The following is a 20,300-nucleotide window of genomic DNA, read 5'->3' as shown; positions in this document are numbered from 1 at the left end:
GACTCTCAAGAGTTTTCTCCAACACCAGTTCAAAAGCATCAATTCTTTGGTGCTCAACTTTCTTTATAGTCCATCTCTCACATCCATACATGACCACTGGAAAAACCATAGCCTTGACTAGAGGGACTTTTGTTGACAAAGTAATATCTCTGCTTTTTAATATGCTATCTAGGTTGGTCATAACTTTCCTTCCAAGGAGTAAGTATCTTTTAATTTCATGGCTTCAATCACCATCTGCAGTGATTTTGGAGCCCAAAAAATAAAGGATGGCCTTTAGTAGCCCCCTAAATAATTTTATAATTGATTTTATAAAAGTCATTAAAAATCATTTTATAAATCATATTATAATCATTTTATAAAATGATTTTTATAATATTTTTATAATATAAGACACCCCTGCCCAGGAGGAAGTGAGGCCCCTCGCAGACTTGCATCTGAGAATGGACCAGGAGTGAAGCAACCAGCCCAAAGAGAAATAGATAGTACAAATACAACTATATCAGACTATCAATCTTCCAATACTTCAGTTCTGAAGTTTAAGTTCAGTATAAATACAGAGTTGTCAGAATTCACCAGATATATTGGTGAAAATAGACCCATGGGAGCATGAAGTTTAAACACATACTCTTGCGTTTTAACAAAATGGGTGACCATTTAAACACTTTTCTAAATTTCCTGGCTAAATAAAATTGGTTTTGAGTTAAAATGTGAGAAAGGAATGAGAACTAAGGGAAAATTTATGCAATGTCTTTAACAGAAAAGAAATGACAAAAGGGTGGTTTTGGTAAGAACTTGAAATGCAAATTAGCTTGAGAGGCAAACAGGAAGCAATGGGAAAGGGTGAGAAATAGCATATTGTACTGGAAAGGAAAAAAAAACAAACAAACAGAGAACAGTATATGGTGGTGGCAATCACAAAATGACAAAGCAATTACACACCAAGGTATACTGAAAAGGACGAAATTGTCATAAAAAATTGTCATAAAAGTGAAGAAATAATTTTTTCTTTAAATATTTTTATTACTTTAAAAGTCTAAACTGATGCTTATTCCTCCAGAACTTTCTTCTTTCCTTGCATTTCCCTAAATTAGTCATAGTCTCTCTCATAATATCTTTATCATAAAAAATTTTTTTTTGAAATTTTTTGCTATCCAAGTAAACCTTTAATTAAAAATTTCCAAAATACATAAAGATAAAAATAAAAATTTATTTTTATGATACCATCCAGAGAAAATTGATTTTAGCATTCAAACTATATCTACTAATTTTTCTAATTATTTTCAATCTGCGTATATATGTATTTTTGTATAAAAAATATTTTAAATCTACATTTAAAATAGAGGTAATATGTGCTTGATCATATATTTTCATGTGAAATTTGCCTTATCTAGTTTTACTTGAATTAATCTGTGGCAATTTTGCATTTTATGGATATATATGTATTTAATCAATTTTGGGTTGTGTTAGGTCGTTAGAATAGGAAAAACGAATCTAGAATGGCAGCGGCTAAAAGACAAGTAAGGGAAAAGCCTGCAAAAATAGAACAAAGGAAGATCCGAGGACCAGTGTGAGGACCTCAGGTAAAACAAACAGCACTCCTGGCTAGTTTACATTGGACAGGCCTGAGGGGAGGAAAAAAAACAAAAACAAAAACACATACAAAGAGGAGCCAAAGGGCCAGGGCTCTCTGTCTTTTCTCCGCGTCTTTTGGGTCTTCATGCCATCATGCCTCAAGGATGTATTTTCCTTTATTTTCTAAATAAAACTGAACTATAACACAGAGCTGGAACACTGGTCCAGGACTGTAACACTGATATGTCGCTTCAAATTTTTGTTGTGACAAGACAGAGCCAAGGAAATTACACACTCCTCAGACAGTTGTATTAAAATTTTCTGCCAATATTAACAATATTGCAATTAATATATGAATGTATCATATAGTTATTAAAGTTTTCCTTTGGAATTGATTCTCAGAAATAGAATTTCTGGGTCAATAGTTATATATTTTTTCCATAACTTTATACATATTTACTAATTCCCTTCCAGACATTTTATACCAGATTCCTTTCTTACAGTCTGTTAGATAGTCTATTTCCTACCTTCCTGGACAATGGAAGTTTTCATATTTATATTTTAAATTTCTTATCTTTCATAATATTTTTTAAAGTTTTGTAAAAGAATTTTGTATATTCTTTTACAAAGAATACAAAATATACAAAGGGTTGGACACAAACCTTCTACCATATATATTATGAATATTTTTTCTTCATTTTTAAAATTTGTCTTTTATTTTATTCTAATTCTTTATCCTGTTGAGACGCTCTTTAATTTTTACATTATTAAATTATCAAGCAACTCTTTTTTACCACTAGCACCACTTGGGAAGCCCCAAGCAATTCTTTGTTGATAATTGCTTTGGTATTATGGTTAGGATGTCTTTCCTGCATTTCTAATTTAGACACATAATCAGAAACCATAAAGATTGACATAAACAAAATAATCATTTATATAAAAGAAGATACCAGTAAAAAAAAATGTTGTAAGAAAAGTAGAAATCTTTATGTATGACAAATTATTAACTCTAATATAGCTCTAAAATGTTTGAGAAAGTTAATACAAATTTATTCTAAATATTCTAATGTTATTGCTGGATAAATTTTACAAAAACAAATGATATATATATGTGTGTGTGTGTGTGTGTGTGTGTGTGTGTGTGTGTTAGTTGCTCAGTTTTGTCTGACTCTTTGACCCGCCATGGGCTGTAGCCTGCCAAGTGTCTCTGTCCATGGCACTCTCCAGACAAGAATCCTGGAGTGGGTTGCCATGCCCTACTTCAGATACACATACATACACACACACACACATGCATATTTATATTTTATAGATTGCACTATTAACTAATATGTCATTATTCATCCATCAGATTACTCAAAATATAAAATATTGGTAACAGTGTTGGGAAAGAAGCACCTGATAATAAATGTGTGCCTTATTTCATTAAAGTTTAAATTGAAAACTTTTGCACAGTAAAAGAAACCATAAACAAGGAAAAAGGACAACCTTTAGAGTGGGAGAAAGAATTCACAAATGAAGAAACTGACAAAATATTAATCTCCAAAGTATACAAACAGCTCATGTACCTCAGTATCAATAAAACAAAGAGCAAAATTAAAAAAAACGGGGGGCAGAAGACCTAAATAGACATTTCTCCAAGAAAACACATAGATGGCCAATAAACACATAAAAAGATGCTCAACATCACTAATTATTAGAGATGTGCAAATCAAAACCTCAATGAAGTATCACTTCACACCTGTCAGAATGGCCATCATTAAAAGTATCTACAAACAATAAATGTGGGAGAGGGTGTGGAGAAAAGAATGCTTTGCACTCTTGGTGGGAACGTAAACTGATACAGTCTCTATGAAGAGCAGGATCGAATTTCTTAAAAAAAACATAAACTATTAAAAATAGAACTACCATATGACCCTATAATCCTCACTCCTGAGCATATACTCAGAGAAAAACATGGTCTGAAAGGATACATGCACTCCAATGTTCATTGCATCACTATTTATAATAGCCAGGACAGGGACGCAATCTAAATGTCCATCAACAGAGGAATGGACAAAGAAGATGTGGTACATATATACAGTGCAGTATTACTCAGCCATAAAAAAGGATGAAATTGGGTCATTCGTAGAGATGTGCATAGACCTAAAGATAGTCATACAGAGTTAAGTAAGTCAGAGAAGAGCAAATATCATATATTAATGCATATATATGGAATCTAGAAAAATGGTACAGATGATCTGATTTGTGAAACAGAAGTAGCGAGCAAATGTGTGGACACCAAGAGGGAAAAGATGGGATGGGGTGAATTGGGATATTGAGATTGACACATATACACTACTGACTATGTATAAAATAGATAACTAATGAGAACTTACTGTATGGCACTGGGAACTCTACTCAATGCTCTGTGTTGACCTAAATGGGAAGAAAATCCAAAAATGAGGTGATATATATCACCTATAGCTGATTCTGGGGCTTCCCAGGTGTCTCAGTGGTAAAAGAATTTGCTTGTCAATGCGGGAGATGCAGTTTTGATCCTGGGGTTGGGAAGATCCCCTGGAGAATGAAATGGTAATCTACTTCAGTATTCTTGCCTGGGAAATCCCATGGACAGAGGGACCTGACAGGCTATAGTCCATGGGGTCGCAAAGAGTTAACACAACTGAGCAACTAAACAATAATAACAACAATAGATGAATGCACAGTCAGCACTCCCTATTCCTGGGATCTGCTTCTACGAAATCAACCAACAGCAGGTCAAAAATATAGATTAAAAAATTCAGGTGCTGAAAAGCAAAACTGGAATTCACCACGTTCCAATAACTTTTTACAAGACATTGATATGGCAATTACAACCGTTTTCATAGTATTTGCATTGTGTTAGGTATTATAAGTAATCTAGACATGATTTAAAGTCTGCAGGAGAATGTGCACTGGTTATATGTAAATACCTCAGCATTTTGCATAGAGGATCTGAGTCTCCAAGGATTTGGGTGTCTGAAGGGATGTGGTACTAATCCTCCTCAGATACAGAGGGACATTTATATTTGTTTCAGCACTACTGTGATAATTAAAACTAGACAGAAAAAGAGGGAGAGAGTTTGACATATTTATTAATTTTGGTTGCAAATGACAGAACCTAACTCAAACAAAATTAAGGAAAAATAAATGCATTCTACATGCAATGGAAATATTCAGAGATAGCTCCGGTTTTAGTCAGGGGTTCCAGCAGTATATTCAAATCATACCATCTCTTTCTTTCTTTCTGCTGCCAACTCGCTTCAGTCATGTCCGACTCTGTGCGACCCCATAGACGGCAGCCCACCAGGCTTCTCTGTCCCTGGGATTCTCCAGGCAAGAACACTGGAGTGGGTTGCCATTTCCTTCTCCAATGCATGAAAGTGGAAAGTGAAAGTGAAGTCGCTCAGTCGTGTCTGACTCTTAGCGACCCCATGGACTGCAGGCTACCAGGCTCCTCCACCCATGGGACTTTCTGGGCAAAAGTACTGGAGTGGGGTGCCATTGCCTTCTCCCTTCTTTCTTTCTAATACTTCATTATTTGCATTGGTTCTAAGGTGATTCTTACTAGTTAGTGGCAACATTGCTGCCACTTACTTGAGGCTCAGGTTTTGCATCCAGTAGAAGTATAAATGTTTTTACTTTTTGTTGTACTTTTGTACAGTGTTACACTATGCAAATAATATCATTTGTCCATCCCTAAATAAGACATTGTTCCTAGGAAGATTCCATAACCTATTTAGCCAGGCTCAAGTCAGGTGACCATATTTGCAGTCAGGGATGGAGTTGGCATATCCAATCCACTTGGACTGAGGTGATGGCTCAAAATATGGTTATGTTAAAAGGTTAGGAAGAATGCATGATGGAAGCCCAATGATATACCAAAATGAACTAAATTGTTAGGTAAGAACAATATGATTCACAGAATGATATAAATTATATATCTTTCCATAAAAAGTTAAAAAGAAGATTATCTTAAAATATTCATGTATCAAAACAGATATAAAAAGTATTTAACAGTACACCAACTGTCGGAATTCCTTACCTATGAAGAAGGGCTGGGATCTGAATAAGATCCGTTTTATTACTCAATATATTTCTGAATGTACAATCTTTTATGTCCTTGCTCAGTTGCTTCAGTTGCATTTGACTCTTTGTGACTCAAAGGACCTTAGCCTGACAGGTCCCTATGTCCATGGGATTTTCCAGGTAAGAATACTGCAGTAGGTTGCCATGCCCTCCTCCAGGGGATCTTTCTGACTCAGGGATTGAACTGTTGACTCAAGAGTCTCCTGCAACTGCTAGAGGATTCTTTACTGCTGAGCCACTGGAGAATGCCTCAATCTTTTATACAATTAACAGGTTACATTTACTAAAATTTTACTACATTTTATACAATGTTACAGAGAAGACAATGGCAACCCACTCCAGTATTTTTCCTGGAAAATCCCACGGATGGAGGAGGCTGGTGGGCTGCAGTCCATGGGGTCACTAAGAGTCAGACACTGTTGAGGTCCTTTAATGAACCTGGTGGTCTGGAGTCGACGATAAGAAAGTAAAGGAGAAGGAGGCTGATATTCCTTGGTTTACGCGGAAAACCAATAAAGTTCCTGACACGGGGCTTGCTCTGTTCATGAAGGCCTCAGGTGCCCTCTCAATGGGGTGAAGGTGCAGAGCACCTTCTCGAGAGGGTTTTAGAAGCCCAGGCAGGAAAGTGAACCTGTGCAGAGGGCTTTGCACACCAGAGAATTAGCCTGAAAAAGAGATAGTGAGAGAGGGAGAGAGAGAGAAGACATGGGGACCAAAGCTCTGATGGAGCAAAGGTGTTTTAATCAACAGGTGTGGGCATATATACTGTCTTACAAGGTAGTTATTCTCAGCAAAGATAAAGATTAAAATTCCAGGCTTACAAAACATAGGCGATCCATATTAAAGAGAGAGAGAGTTGTAAACAATCACTTTTACCGTATGGTTCATAAGAAGGAAGAGCTTACTTATCACTGTATTGAAAAGCTAATGAAGGAAATGCCTGGATTCCTCAGCCCTGGGAGAGGCTTGCCTCTCCTCTTAATTCCTGAATATTCAAGAATTAATAAGGAACAGAGGATTCCTGACAGATACAAAACAGCACACAGGAAGCCTCCTGTTAAATGCTTCCTGACAAGACACGACTGAGCGACTTCACTTTCACTTTTCACTTTTATGCATTGGAGAAGGAAATGGCAACCCAATCCAGTGTGCTTGCCTGGAGAACAGCGGGGACAGCGGAGCCTAATGGGCTGCTGTCTATGGGGTCGCACAGAGTCAGACACGACTGAAGTGACTTAGTGGCAGCAGCAGCATACAATGTTAACTTATGTTGCATGTATAATTTCATTTAATTATGGTAAATATTTCAAGAGGTAAATGCTATTTTTATAATTATTTTCAGATGAGAAAAGTTTGGTAACAGAGACTGTAACTGGTCAAAATGCCACTCAAGAACCTTTTTTATATTATAAGGCTACATGGATAGATAGATAGATGGACATAAATATAGTGTATATATACACTAATATATAACTAATACTAATATACTATATAATCATATATTAATAGATCTGTATATATAAAGTCAATGAACTATTTTTTAATTGTATTATTGTATATCACATTATATTACCCTGTTGGCTCAAACGGTAAAGAATCTGCCTGCAGAGACATGCAGGGGTTGTGAATTTGATCCCTCGGTTGGATAGATCCCATGGAGAAGAGAATGGCTACCCACTCCAGAAATATTGCCTGAAGAATTCCATGGACAGAGGAGCCTGCTGGGCTACAGTCCATGAGGTCACAAAGAGTCGAACATGACTGAACGACTAACACACATGTCACACTATATTATGATATATACACACACACACACACACACACAAATTATAAACTATGCTTGTGTTCATAATTTAATTTGGTATTAAAAATATTGTCTTTTCTATATTCATTCTGTAAAGTAATGACCTAAGTCATTTCTAAAGTACTTCTAAAATTTGCAGTGTTTTATTTAAATTTTAATTCATATAGAAATGAGGTATAAGACAATAAATACAGCCTTATTATTTTCTAAATTGTTAGTATCTTGTCCCAAGAAAGTTTATTTTCCACTAAATATAATGGCTACTTTATTATTACAATAAATAACTTTAAAATGATAATAGTTATGCCTCACTGGTCCATCTAATTTGATCCCAGAACTATTTTAATTTTTGAAAAGCTCTTGCTGGTCTCAAAATTATATAAATTGACAGTACCTTTAGAAAAATTGTAAAGCCCAAGCCTTCCCAAACTCATCAGTATTCTATTCTGATAAAATCATATTTATGCTTCATTTTAAGAAAATCGATTTCTTTGTAATATTGACACTATAACTATGACAATGGACTTTCCCTTTTTAAAATAACTCCTTTTATGACCCTTAATTAGCTTCATAATTTTCTTCACATGGTATTTCTCATTATGGTATTAATATCCCAGGACATTTTAGATTATTTAAAGTTATTATAAATGCAGCAATATTTTTCACTACCATACCACTGAAATATAGGATAGCTAATGATATTCTTATTTTCCTTGCAATATTAATTTACTGTTTGTATGTCACATTGTAAAAACATTAAAGAAATATATGTCACTTATCATAAGTTCATCAACCTAAGTTGTTTTTTTAGTATATTCACATGTTATACAAATATTGCTACTATCTAATTACATGTGCCTGATTTCTTTCACTTAGCAAATATTTCCAAGATTCCTCTATGTTTTAGGATTGCTGCTTCATTATTTTTATTGCTGAATAATGTTTCATTGTATAATACATGGACTTTTGTTTATCCATTCATCAGGTGATGGCTATTTGGATTGTTTTCACCTTTGGGCTATTAAGAAATGAGAGGAGGCTACTGTTAGGTGTTGTTTTAACAATGTCTTATTTTCTGTATCCTGATGCTTGAACAACTGGGGTCTTGTTGACCCTCCAGAGACTTCACGTCCCAGGATTTGAGCCACTACCTAGGGATAGTAAACACCTGGCATAAGACCATGCTTTTCAAATTCAAGGCAATCAGTCAAGAGCTACCCTTCAACCACCTTCTTTTTCAGGCTGTTACACTCCAGGCCACTTAAGAACCTGCTCTAGGAAGAAGCTTTATGTCCCAGAGCCCACTGAAATTGCTCAAGCTAGCCTGCTTACCCTGCCTGGCCCCTCCTTTCCATGAAAGCTACAGTTAAGGCTCCTGTCCAAAGTTGCTCTATTTCCCCTTAGCTGCCTGTTTGACTTGCTGCTTCTCCATGTGAACCCACGTGTCAAGGTGTGCTCCCTCTACTTGGAAATCGTTAAGTAACAAGCTATTTTTAAGGCAATCATCTCCTCTTCTGCTGGCCTTAATATAACTCAAACTTTCCATTAACGTGCCAGTTTAACTCAGATATTTTCTTTCCCCAGGTCAGTTGCTGCTGCTGCTGCTGCTGCTGCTAAGTCGCTTCAGTCATGTCTGATCTGTGCAACCCCATAGTTAGGCTTTTGTAAAACCTCGATCTATTAGGCTCTAGTAAAATAGTTTCCATTGATGGCAAATCCTGTTAAGGAAAAAGCTTCCATAAAAAACTAAACTAAACACTACCGTGTGCATGTTTAGTTGCTAAATCATGTCTGCCACTTTTCCAACCCCATGGACTGAAGTCCGTCAAGCTCCTCTGTCCATGGGATTTCTGAGGCAAGAGTACTAGAGTGGGTTGTCATTTCCTTCTGCAGGGGATCTTCTCCAACCAGGAATCAAACCCACATCTCTTGTATTGCCTGTATTGACAGTCAGATTCTTTACCACTGAATTCGCCTGTATTGACAATCAGATTCTCTACCACTGGGAAGCCATGACCCAGCAATGCCACTACTGGCCATATACACAGAGAAAATTATAATTCAAAAAATATATGCATCTCAATGTTCATTACAGCACTATTTACAAGAGCCAGGACATGAAAGCAACCTAAATAGCCATTAACACAGGAATGTATTAAAAAGATATGGTACATGTAAACAATGGAATATTACTCAGCCATAAAAAATGAAATTGTGCATTTGCATAGACATGGATGGACCTAGAGACTGTCTTACAGAGTGAAGTAAATCACAAAGAGAAGAAAAAATATTGTATTATATATTAATGCATATATGTGGAATCTAAAAAAAATGGTAAAGATCTTATTTTCAAAACAGAAAGAGAGACACAGATGTAGAGAACAGAAACTATGAATACCAAGGAAGAAGAGGTGGGATGAATCATGAAATTGGGATTGATATATATACACTGCTGCTGCTGCTGCTGCTAAGTCACTTCAGTCGTGTCCGACTCTGTGTGACCCCATAGATGACAGCCCACCAGGTTCCCCTGTCCCTGGGATTCTCCAGGCAAGAACACTGGAGTGGGTTGCCGCCTCCTTCTCCAATGCATGAAAGTGAAAAGTCAAAGTGAAGTTGCTCAGTCATGTCCGACTGCCAGCGACTTCATGGACCGCAGCCTACCAGGCTCCTCCATCCATGGGATTTTCCAGGCAAGAGTACTGGAGTGGGGTGCCATTGCCTTCTCCTACTATATATGAAATAGATAACTAATGAGAACCTACTGTGTAGCCCAGGGACCTCTACTTGGTACTTTGTGGTGACCTAAATGGGAAAGATATCTGAAAAGAGATATATATACACACACATATGGCTGATTCACTTTGCAGTACAGCATAAACTGACACAGCAGTTTAAAGTAACTATAGTTAAAAAAAAAACTGCTCTGAGAGTTTTTTTTTTTTTTTAATAGATACTTTTCCCCTTCTCTTGCTGGAATATGATTTTTCTTCAGTGTTTAGTATAAGTAGAACCTGGCAGGGCTCCTGATAGAAAAACTCATGAAAGTTTGGGGGCCACGATATGACCTGTCCTTCTGGCATTTTTAACTCTCAAATTTGCCCACACTGAGCCTCCAGCAATTCATCAGTTGCAGGATAAGTTGTCCCCAGCATAGGTTTCTGCTCTGGTGCTTATGCCAAATAAGCTATTAGTTTTATGTGTCCGATTATTTCTCACATTTGGAGGGCAGAGGTTTGCCTTGTGATCTCAGTTCTCAGTTCTCTAATAATTTTTAATTTTCAGTTTGTTCAATATTTTACATATACTGCAGTGAAGAGTGATGACTTCCAAGCTTCTTTCATGCTTGGAAGGAAACTGGAAGTGCAATGTTTTAATTTATATTCTTTTTCAAAAATATCATTTAACTCAATTTTCTTTCCAAATTTTGTGTCAGATTGTATTGTCATGTTTTGTTATTAAGAACGAATTAATAGAATCCCATATAGTCCTTTGCTATGCAACAGTTAATTTTAAAAATGGCACTAAAGCTTATGGTTTGTATGAAAAATATGATACACTAAAATGACCATAAATTTGCAGTAAACTTGTATAGGTATATAATGATGTATAAAAACAAAACCGAATTTAAAAATTATCATCAATGATATTTGTTTTACCAATACCTTGAGAAAAATATCATTATTATATCATAAATTTTTATACTATTTTATTTCTTATGTTCATAGATTTTTTTTTGGTAAAAATTGTGTGATATGTTTATGCAGATTGTACTCCCAATAATCAGCTATGCCCCTGCATGAACATATCATTTGAGTAGGCAAAATTTTACTTGGTGCTCAGATTATAGTGAGGTAAATTACTAGTATTTGACATCAGTTTATGGCAATAAAATTTTATCATGTGCAAGAGAAACTTCCCAGTGTCCCTAGCAGGGATAGTATTAGATATAAATAGCTGAGAGTCTGGACTGAGAACATAGAATTCACCTTTCACCCTGTACATTTATAGCTATGTTCATTGAGCAAGTTATTAGCCTCTCTGTTCCTCAGTTTCTTCATTTACAAAAGTACTCATAATAGTGCTTCCTTCTTCTGACTGTCATGAGAATTAGTGATGTCAGTATGTACTGTGCTTTGAGTATTGCCTGACACATAGTAAGCAATCTGAAATATACTATAAAACTTATTTTAATATATTCCTTTACATAGAACATTCATTGTATTAAATCTTTATATCTTGTAGCTTTGTATCAAGTATATAACCTAAGGAGTCTCTGAGCATTTGCTTTAAATGTTCCTTATTTTTATTTCTACAATGGTATGCTATTCATAAATCGAGTATTTATTATTGAGCCCAAATCCAAAAGGGCATCACTAAGTAATACATAAAGATCATTAGGTCACATAACTGTGAAATTTATCTGTAGAACTGTCTTAAGACAAGCTGTATGTTAGTACTAAAAAAATGTCATCTGAGTCCTTACTTTTCTTTCTCTATTTCCTAGTCCAGTCTTTCCTTTCTCTCTGCATCGTGGTCTCATTCTTTTTTATGCAGAATGGCCCTTACAAAATGATGTAAGGTATGACACCTCCTAGTCACATATTGGAGAAGGCAATGGCACCCCATTCCAGTACTTTTGCCTAGAAACTCCCATGGATGGAGGGGCCTGGTAGGCTGCAGTCCATGGGGTCACTAGAGTCAGACACGACTGAGCGACTTCACTTTCACTTTTCACTTTCATGCATTGGAGAAGGAAATGGCAACCCACTCCAGTATTCTTGCCTGGAGAATCCCAGGGACAGGGAAGCCTGGTGGGCTGCCGTCTATGGGGTCGCATAGAGTCGGACACACCTGAAGCGACTTAGCAGCAGCAGCAGCAGCAGTCCCATATTACATTGTCTACTTAACAATGAACCAAAAGAATCGAGAATATCTGTTTTTCAATTCAAAGAGGGAAATCAAGATGTTTCTTTCTTCTCGTCTTCATAGAAAACACCAAGAGATGGTATCTGATTGGTCAAATTGGCTCATTTGCCTCTCTATGTGTTGGGAGGGTATGATGGACTCTCAGTCCCCTCACAGCAAAATGGATATGCAGAGATAGCTCCCAAATGAGACAGTGCTGTGTAGGCCATAGCACATATAACTTCTAAAAGGAATGTGGAAGATTGTAAAATTATTTTCAGTAAATGATCCTCAATACACCATTGCTATTTTTAAGGCCAATTTGATTTATTACCTGAGAAGATTAATATATTTCAAAAAAAATACTACCATAAATAATAAACAGATAAACTGTACGGAAAGCAAAAAGACATGCATATTCCCTTATACATTGGGTTGGCCAAAGAGTTTGTTTTTTTTTCTGTAAAATGTTACAGAACATTTGGGCCAACCCAATAGATCCTCAACAAGTACATTTTCATGTTTGAAAATTTAATAATAGTTACCATGGAAGAACTTTTTTAGATTATTTAAGCTAATTTCTCTCTTGACCTTAGTTTTAGAAAGAAAAAAAAAATCAAGTTAGAGTTTCAGTGATTTGCTTCTGTTCAAATAATTTTGATAAACTTGTGGGCAAAGAGGTGAACTTTAAATTTTTTCTAAATAATGTTTGGATAACTAAATTCTAGAGCTAGACAGGTCATAAATATAACTGAGTTTCTCTTCTTCCTAAAACGGTTCTATGAATAATGATATTGGTATTTGTGTTTCCCTCATGGTCAAAGGGTTATAAAAATGGGCCATAGTTAATCAAAATGATTTAATCTTTTGACCATGCTCAATTATGAGTATGAATACACACATATGCATATGTTCAATGTTAGAAGTTACTGACATTCTTATGACTTAGTGTGGTGTCTACCCATTAACATGATAGCGATAATAAGATATTTAAAACACCCAGTGAACTTTCATTTAGTCTGATTGAAACTGAGATTATAGTTAAGATCTGCTGACTTGTTTTCAGTACATGACTTAATTCAGTGATTCCTCTTAAAATATTAAAGCACAATCTTAGTGTAATTCTTATGTAATAAAGAATTTGGCTGGTCTTTGTATCCAGTTCCTGGGATGAAGCCTCCAAATTCTGGATATTTCCTCATCTGTGGAGAGGGTTTTTATCCATGGTGAGACTCTCAGATCACACTTGAGTCTATGCTAATGAGGTGACTTATGTGGATCCAAAGATTGTTTTAGGAAGGGACTGGGCATACCAGAGAGGCCAGCCATGTGGGATTAGATAGAATTTTGAGTCACATGGCATCAGTTCAACCTACAAGGAAGAAATGAGGGCTGAAATCCAGTTTAAACACATGACCAATAATTCAATCAGTCATGCCCACATAATAAAATCCAATAAAAACTAAGAACATCCAAGGCTCAGGTATGCTTCCTGATGGGTGATATATATTGATATGCCAGAGGATGACTCATCCTGACTCCCTGGGGAAATGACATGAAGGCTCTGGATTGGAACCCTCTCAGACCCAACACCATGTGTCTCTTATGTTGGTGTGTTCTGGCTTTTGTACTTTATAATAAAACTATAATCATAAGTATAGTCTTTTACTGACTACTGTGAGTCATTTTAGTTAATTATCAAATCTGAGGAGGTAGCTGGAACCCCAAACTTAGCAATGATCAGGAGTGTGTGTGTGGCCTGGGAGTTTCCAAATTTGCAGTTGTCTGATTTGAGACAAGTGGTGTAGAAGACTGTGCCCTTAACCTCTGAAATTTGTCCAAACTTCTGATAGTCAGCAATCAGAATTTCATTGCAGTAATATAAAATTTATTTTAATTAAAATATGAAGTGCTTACTAATAACAAACTTAAGGATTCTGTAGCTGTAAGCACAGAATACTGAATAATTTATAATAAGATGATTTATTCTTTAGAATAGAGTAGCTTTGTCAAAGGGCATTATGAACAATACGTTGTCTCAAACTGAGTAGCATTTTGAATGAATCAATTAAATATTAAGATGTCATATTTAAAATAGGTATAAAGATTATTTCAAGCATCATATAATTTCCACATGCAGTGCAGTGCAGTGCTTAGTAGCTTCAGTTGTATCCTGACTTCTCTGTCCATGGAATTCTCCAGGGGAGAATACAGGTTGGGTTGCCATGCCCTTTTCTAGGGTATCTTCCTAGCCCAGGGATCAAACCAGCATCTTCTGCATCTCCTGCATTGCAGGTGGATTCTTTACTGCTAAGCCACTGGGGAAGTCAAATTTCCACAGAAAATTAGGCAAAATAAGAACATGTAATGAAAATCTTTCATAGAAATGAAGAAAAAAGAGATGTGGCAACAAAGCTATTTCTGAAGAGTATTAGTAAAATACTCAACAATCTACTGGGGCCATGGTGTTTGACATCTTATTATATACAGGTAAATAAGGGCTTCCCTGGTGGCTCAGAGGTTAAAGCGTCTGCCTGCAATGCGAGAGACCTGGGTTTGATCCCTGGGTCAGGAAGATCCCCTGAAGAAGGAAAATAGCAACCCACTCCACTATTCTTGCCTGGAGAATCCCATGGACAGAGGAGCCTGGTGGACTACAGTCCATGAGGTCGCAAAGAGTCGGACACGACTGAGCAACTTAACTAATTAACTTAACTAATAGATTTTGCAGTGTCTGTGTATGTGTGTGTTGCATTAACCACATGAAATATTAAATATATATTAACAGACAGAAATGGAAATTATAGTAATCAAAGCAGGAAGAATTACTCAAGTTCATGTTAGATCTCAATTTATTACCAGGGTCTGAGTTACCTCAGTGTCTACTATCTTTTCTTTTTCTTTTTAATTATTTTGTATTGGGGTTTAGTCAATTAACAATGTTCTGACAGTTTTAGGTGAACAGCAAAGGGGCTCAACAAGACATATACATGTATCCATTCTCCCCCAAACGCCCCTCCCATCCAGCTGCCACATAACATTGAGCAGAGTTCCATGTGTTATATTTAAGTCCTTGCTGGTTATCCATTTTATATATAGCAGCCACTATCTTTGCTTCATACCAGCAGTGGTGGCCAGGAACCATCACTTAGGGTCACTGGTAAGTGAGATTTAGGAAAGTCTAGCCTATCAATCCAAAATTACCTATTGCCCTGGTGTTAAAAGGGTAAAACTCAAAAGCAGATTAGTGTTGGTAATGGTATTCTGCTATCTATCTTGTAAGTTCTCCTTTGGCCTTATTATTGGCAATGTAAGATATAGTTCCAAGAATATAAGTAAAACTGAAACCTTTCCCAGCCTAGTGTAGTCTAATGCATTATATCTTCAAGGGCATATTGGATTCTGCTGGTCACTTTGAAAAACACCAGCTTGCCTCTGAATTGGGAAGTACATTTTTGCTGCCTTTTTCTCATTCATGTATAATGGTCCACTGCTGCTGCTGCTAAGTCTCTTCAGTTGTGTCCAACTCTGTGCGACCCCAGAGACAGCAGCCCACCAGGCTCCCCCGTCCCTGGGATTCTCCAGGCAAGAACATTGGAGTGGGTTCCCATTTCCTTCTCCAATGCATGAAAGTGAAAAGTGAAAGTGAAGTCGCTCAGTTGTGTCCGACTCTTAGCGACCCCATGGACTGCAGCCCACCAGGCTCCTCTGTCCATGGGGTTTTTCAGGCAAGAGTACTGGAGTGGGGTGCCTTCGCCTTCTCCAATAATGGTCCACAGGAATAGACAAATATTTCTATTTTAGGAAGAAAAGATTGGTAATGGATGAAAGCATATCTGATAACTTTTTCAATGTATTTTTTTCAATGAAACTTTTTGGGCATTATGTTTGAAGAGCTGTGTAAAAGGTCAGAAGTACAAAAATACCTTCAAGGAACTGTTTAATCAGGGCTAGATACTGTAGTATAAAGAATAAAGGCAACTGGCAAGAGCTATAATTGAGATAGGCTGACATACAGGAGAGAAGCTGTATTTAGTTTCAAACAAATATTTGTGTCAGTTTTTACTAAATGTGAGAAAATAAATTACTCAAGATTAAATTAACTACTATGCCCTTATTTTTGAATGTATATAAAAAGACATAGATTTGCCAGGCATTTATATTTGAAAAACTGCATATTAATTATGCAGCTCAGGTTTTAAAATAAATTTTAGCTATTATTTTTTGCTCTGAATTTCTCTAGAAATACATATCAGAGCATGTTCAGAAAGTACACATGGGAAATTATAGAGAGATAGTAATGTTTAGTTTGAGTATGAGTGATTAGCAAGTTTCTTTTTGGATAATGTGTGGATGGTATTTAAAATAGAGCAAAAGTAATGATGATATTTAAGACATAGGTAAAGATGAAACAGTGTGGTTTGGGCAATGAAATTGTTCACTGTGTTCAGAGAATAATATAGTTAAAGCATAGTATACATGAAAGACTGCTTGGATATGAGTTTCAGGACAAGAATAACATCTTTTCTAGGGTCCTCATAGATAGTAAACTTTAATAACTTCAGTCTTCATACGATTTTGTAAGAATAAATTCACTGATCATTCTTCTATTCCTTGAAGAAGACTGTGTCCCTTTATCTTAGCAAAGCCCTAAGTGCTCAGCTAGCTGTGTCTGACTCGTTGCTGCCCCATAAACTGAAGCCCACTAGGCTCCTTGGTCCATAGAATCTTCCAGGCAAGAATACTGGAGCAGGTCGCCATTTCCTACTCCAGGGGATCTTTCCAAGCTAGGGTTTGAACCTGTGGTTCTTTTGTCTCATGCACTGGCAGTCAGATTCTTTACCATTAGCGCCACCTGGGAATCAGTTCAGTTCAGTTCAGTTGCTCAGTGGTGTCCGACTTTTTTTTTTAACTTTTATTTTATTTTTAAACTTCACAATATTGTATTAGTTTTGCCAAATATCGAAATGAATCCGCCACAGGTATACCCGCGTTCCCCATCCTGAACCCTCCTCCCTCCTCCCTCCCCTACCCTTCCTCTGGGTCGTCCCAGTGCACCAGCCCCAAGCATCCAGTACCGTGCATCGAACCTGGACTGGCAACTCGTTTCATACATGATATTATACATGTTTCAATGCTATTCTCCCAAATCTCCCCACCCTCTCCCTCTCCCACAGAGTCCATAAGGTGTCCGACTTTTTGCGACCCCATGAATCGCAGCAGGCCAGGCCTCCCTATCTATCACCAACTCCTGGAGCTCACTGAGACTCACATCCATCGAGTCAGTGATACCATCCAGCCATCTCATCCTCTGTCGTCCCCTTCTCCTCCTGCTGCCCTCAATCCCTCCCAGCATCAGAGTCTTTTCCTTTTTTTTTTTTTTTTTCTGAGTCTTTTCCAATGAGTCAACTCTGCACATAAGGTGGCCAAAGTACTGGAATTTTAGCATAGTCATTTTAATAAATGTGTGTTCTAAAATGTGGGCTGACAATTCATAGCCTTTGAACCATATCTAATTCACTGACTGTTTTTATAAAAAAGTTTTATTAGAACAAATATAATTTATTTCCATTGCCTACAAAACTTTCTTCCTTATAAAAGCAGAATTGAGTGTTTGAACAGACTCCTTATTACTCACAAAGCTGAAAATATTTACTAACTTGCCATTGCTTTTTTCACTTTTTTTCCACCACCAAGTGAATGGGAAAGAATTCCAATAACATTAAAGAATTCCAATAAAAAAACTAATTTTTCACTTAGATAATGAAACAAATGTTACTTCCTTTGATAATGACAGGGCTTCTTTCCCCATGAAAATCTAGAGAGTAAATGCAACTTTTCACTCTACTTAGGGTTTCAGTTCAGTTCAGTTCAGTAGCTCAGTCATGTCCGACTCTGCGATCCCATGAATCGCAGCACGCCAGGCCTCCCTGTCCATCACCAACTCCTGGAGTTCACTCAGACTCACGTCCATTGAGTTGGTGATGCCATCCAGCCATCTCATCTGCCGTCGTACCCTTCTCCTCCTGCCCCCAATCCCTCCCAGCATCAGAGTCTTTTCCAATGAGTCAACTCTTCTCATGAGGTGGCCAAAGTACTGGAGTTTCAGCTTTAGCATCACTCCTTCCAAAGAACACCCAGGACTGATCTTTAAAATGGACTGGTTGGATCTCCTTGCAGTCCAAGGGACTCCCAAGAGTCTTCTCCAACACCACAGTTCAAAAGCATCAATTCTTCGGCACTCAGCTTTCTTCACAGTCCAACTCTCACATCCATACATGACTACTGGAAAAACCATAGTCTTGACTAGAGGGACTTCTGTTGACAAAGTAATGTCTCTGCTTTTGAATATGCTATCTAGGTTGGTCATAACTTTCCTTCCAAGGAGTAAGCGTCTTTTAATTTCATGGCTGCAGTCACCATCTGCAGTGATTTTGGAGCCCAGAAAGATAAAGCCTGACACTGTTTCCCCATCTATTTCCCATGAAGTGATGGGACCAGATGCCATGATCTTAGTGTTCTGAATGTTGAGCTTTAAGCCAACTTTTTCACTCTCCTCTTTCACCTTCATCAAGAGGCTTTTTAGTTCCTCTTCACTTTCTGCCATAAGGGTGGTGTCATCTGTATATCTGAGGTTATCGATATTTCTCCCGGCAATCTTGATTCCAGCTTATGCTTCTTCTAGCCCAGTGTTTCTCATGATGTACTCTGCATATAAGTTAAATAAGCAGGGTGACAATATACAGCCTTGACATACTCCTTTACCTATTTGGAACCAATCTGTTTTATTTGGCCTATAATTCAATACCCTTCACATTTAGTCACGTTTCCTTCACAAGAGAATTTTGTAATTGGCTATTTCTCCTCCTCTACTACATTCTTCAGCTTTTCTTGCTGTTTTGCCCTCTCTCTATAACTATCCAAATTTCCACAGTTTTTTATATTTTATTTTATTTGGAGGCTAATTACTTTGCAATATTGTGGTGGTTTTTGCCATACATTCTTCTCAATAAAGATCACTAGATTACTTCAACTCAGAAGCTTCTCTTCCACTGAAATCCTGTGTTCTTATTTTATCACCTATTAATTTTAATCACACTTTACAAGTCGATGCTTCTTGTATTTCACTATGAATTGTCTGGTACCACTTGCAATGTATTTTGCATTCTATGCTTATTTCTTCTTTCTCCAAGCACATTGCAATGTCCTTTATACAGAATACTATATTGAATAGTTGATATGTATCTCTCTCATCTTTATTTGTGTCAGTCTTTTGTTTTTTATATTTTGTATTTTCCTTTGTATTTTAAATTACTACACTGCTGTGGGGTCTTTTGGTGGAGTCTTTGCATCTCTGAACAGTTTTTTATTCTTCAGAAAAAAAATAAGTAAAGAAGAAATGGATAAATTTGCCCAGAGTGAAGGGCCATAATACAACCAGCATCATATTTATTTATCTCAGCATTTGAGGAAATGGAAAGTGATTTATCTTTTAGGTATTTGCTGGCATAAACTCCCATATTCTAGGATTTGGTGAGGACTAAAAGTGAGAATACAGTAGAAAATGTCCAGTAGAAAATCTGGCACGTACTGTGTTCAACAAATGCTGGCTCCACTGCTTTCTGATTTTCCTTCTGAACAAAATTCTCGTTCTTATTTTGAAAATGTTCAATTTTGAGATATGACACTCCATGCTATGCATGACACAGATACAAAAATATTATTTAATAGAAGTATTATTTCTTTTTTCTCCCACAAGCTTTTTGCCTTTTATCTCTACTTATGATTGTTATATGTATTTTAATTTAAAAATACAATGAAGACCCAAAAGAGAAAATATGAGGAGAAAAGTTTTTGGCCAAATAAAGATAGGAGTACTGAACAAATTTGGAAACATCAGAGTTGA

This window comes from Bison bison, unplaced genomic scaffold (assembly GCF_000754665.1).
Source record: "Bison bison bison isolate TAMUID 2011002044 unplaced genomic scaffold, Bison_UMD1.0 scf7180017864035, whole genome shotgun sequence".
Classification (NCBI taxonomy): Eukaryota; Metazoa; Chordata; class Mammalia; order Artiodactyla; family Bovidae; genus Bison; species Bison bison.
This window is presented reverse-complemented; position numbering follows the sequence as displayed.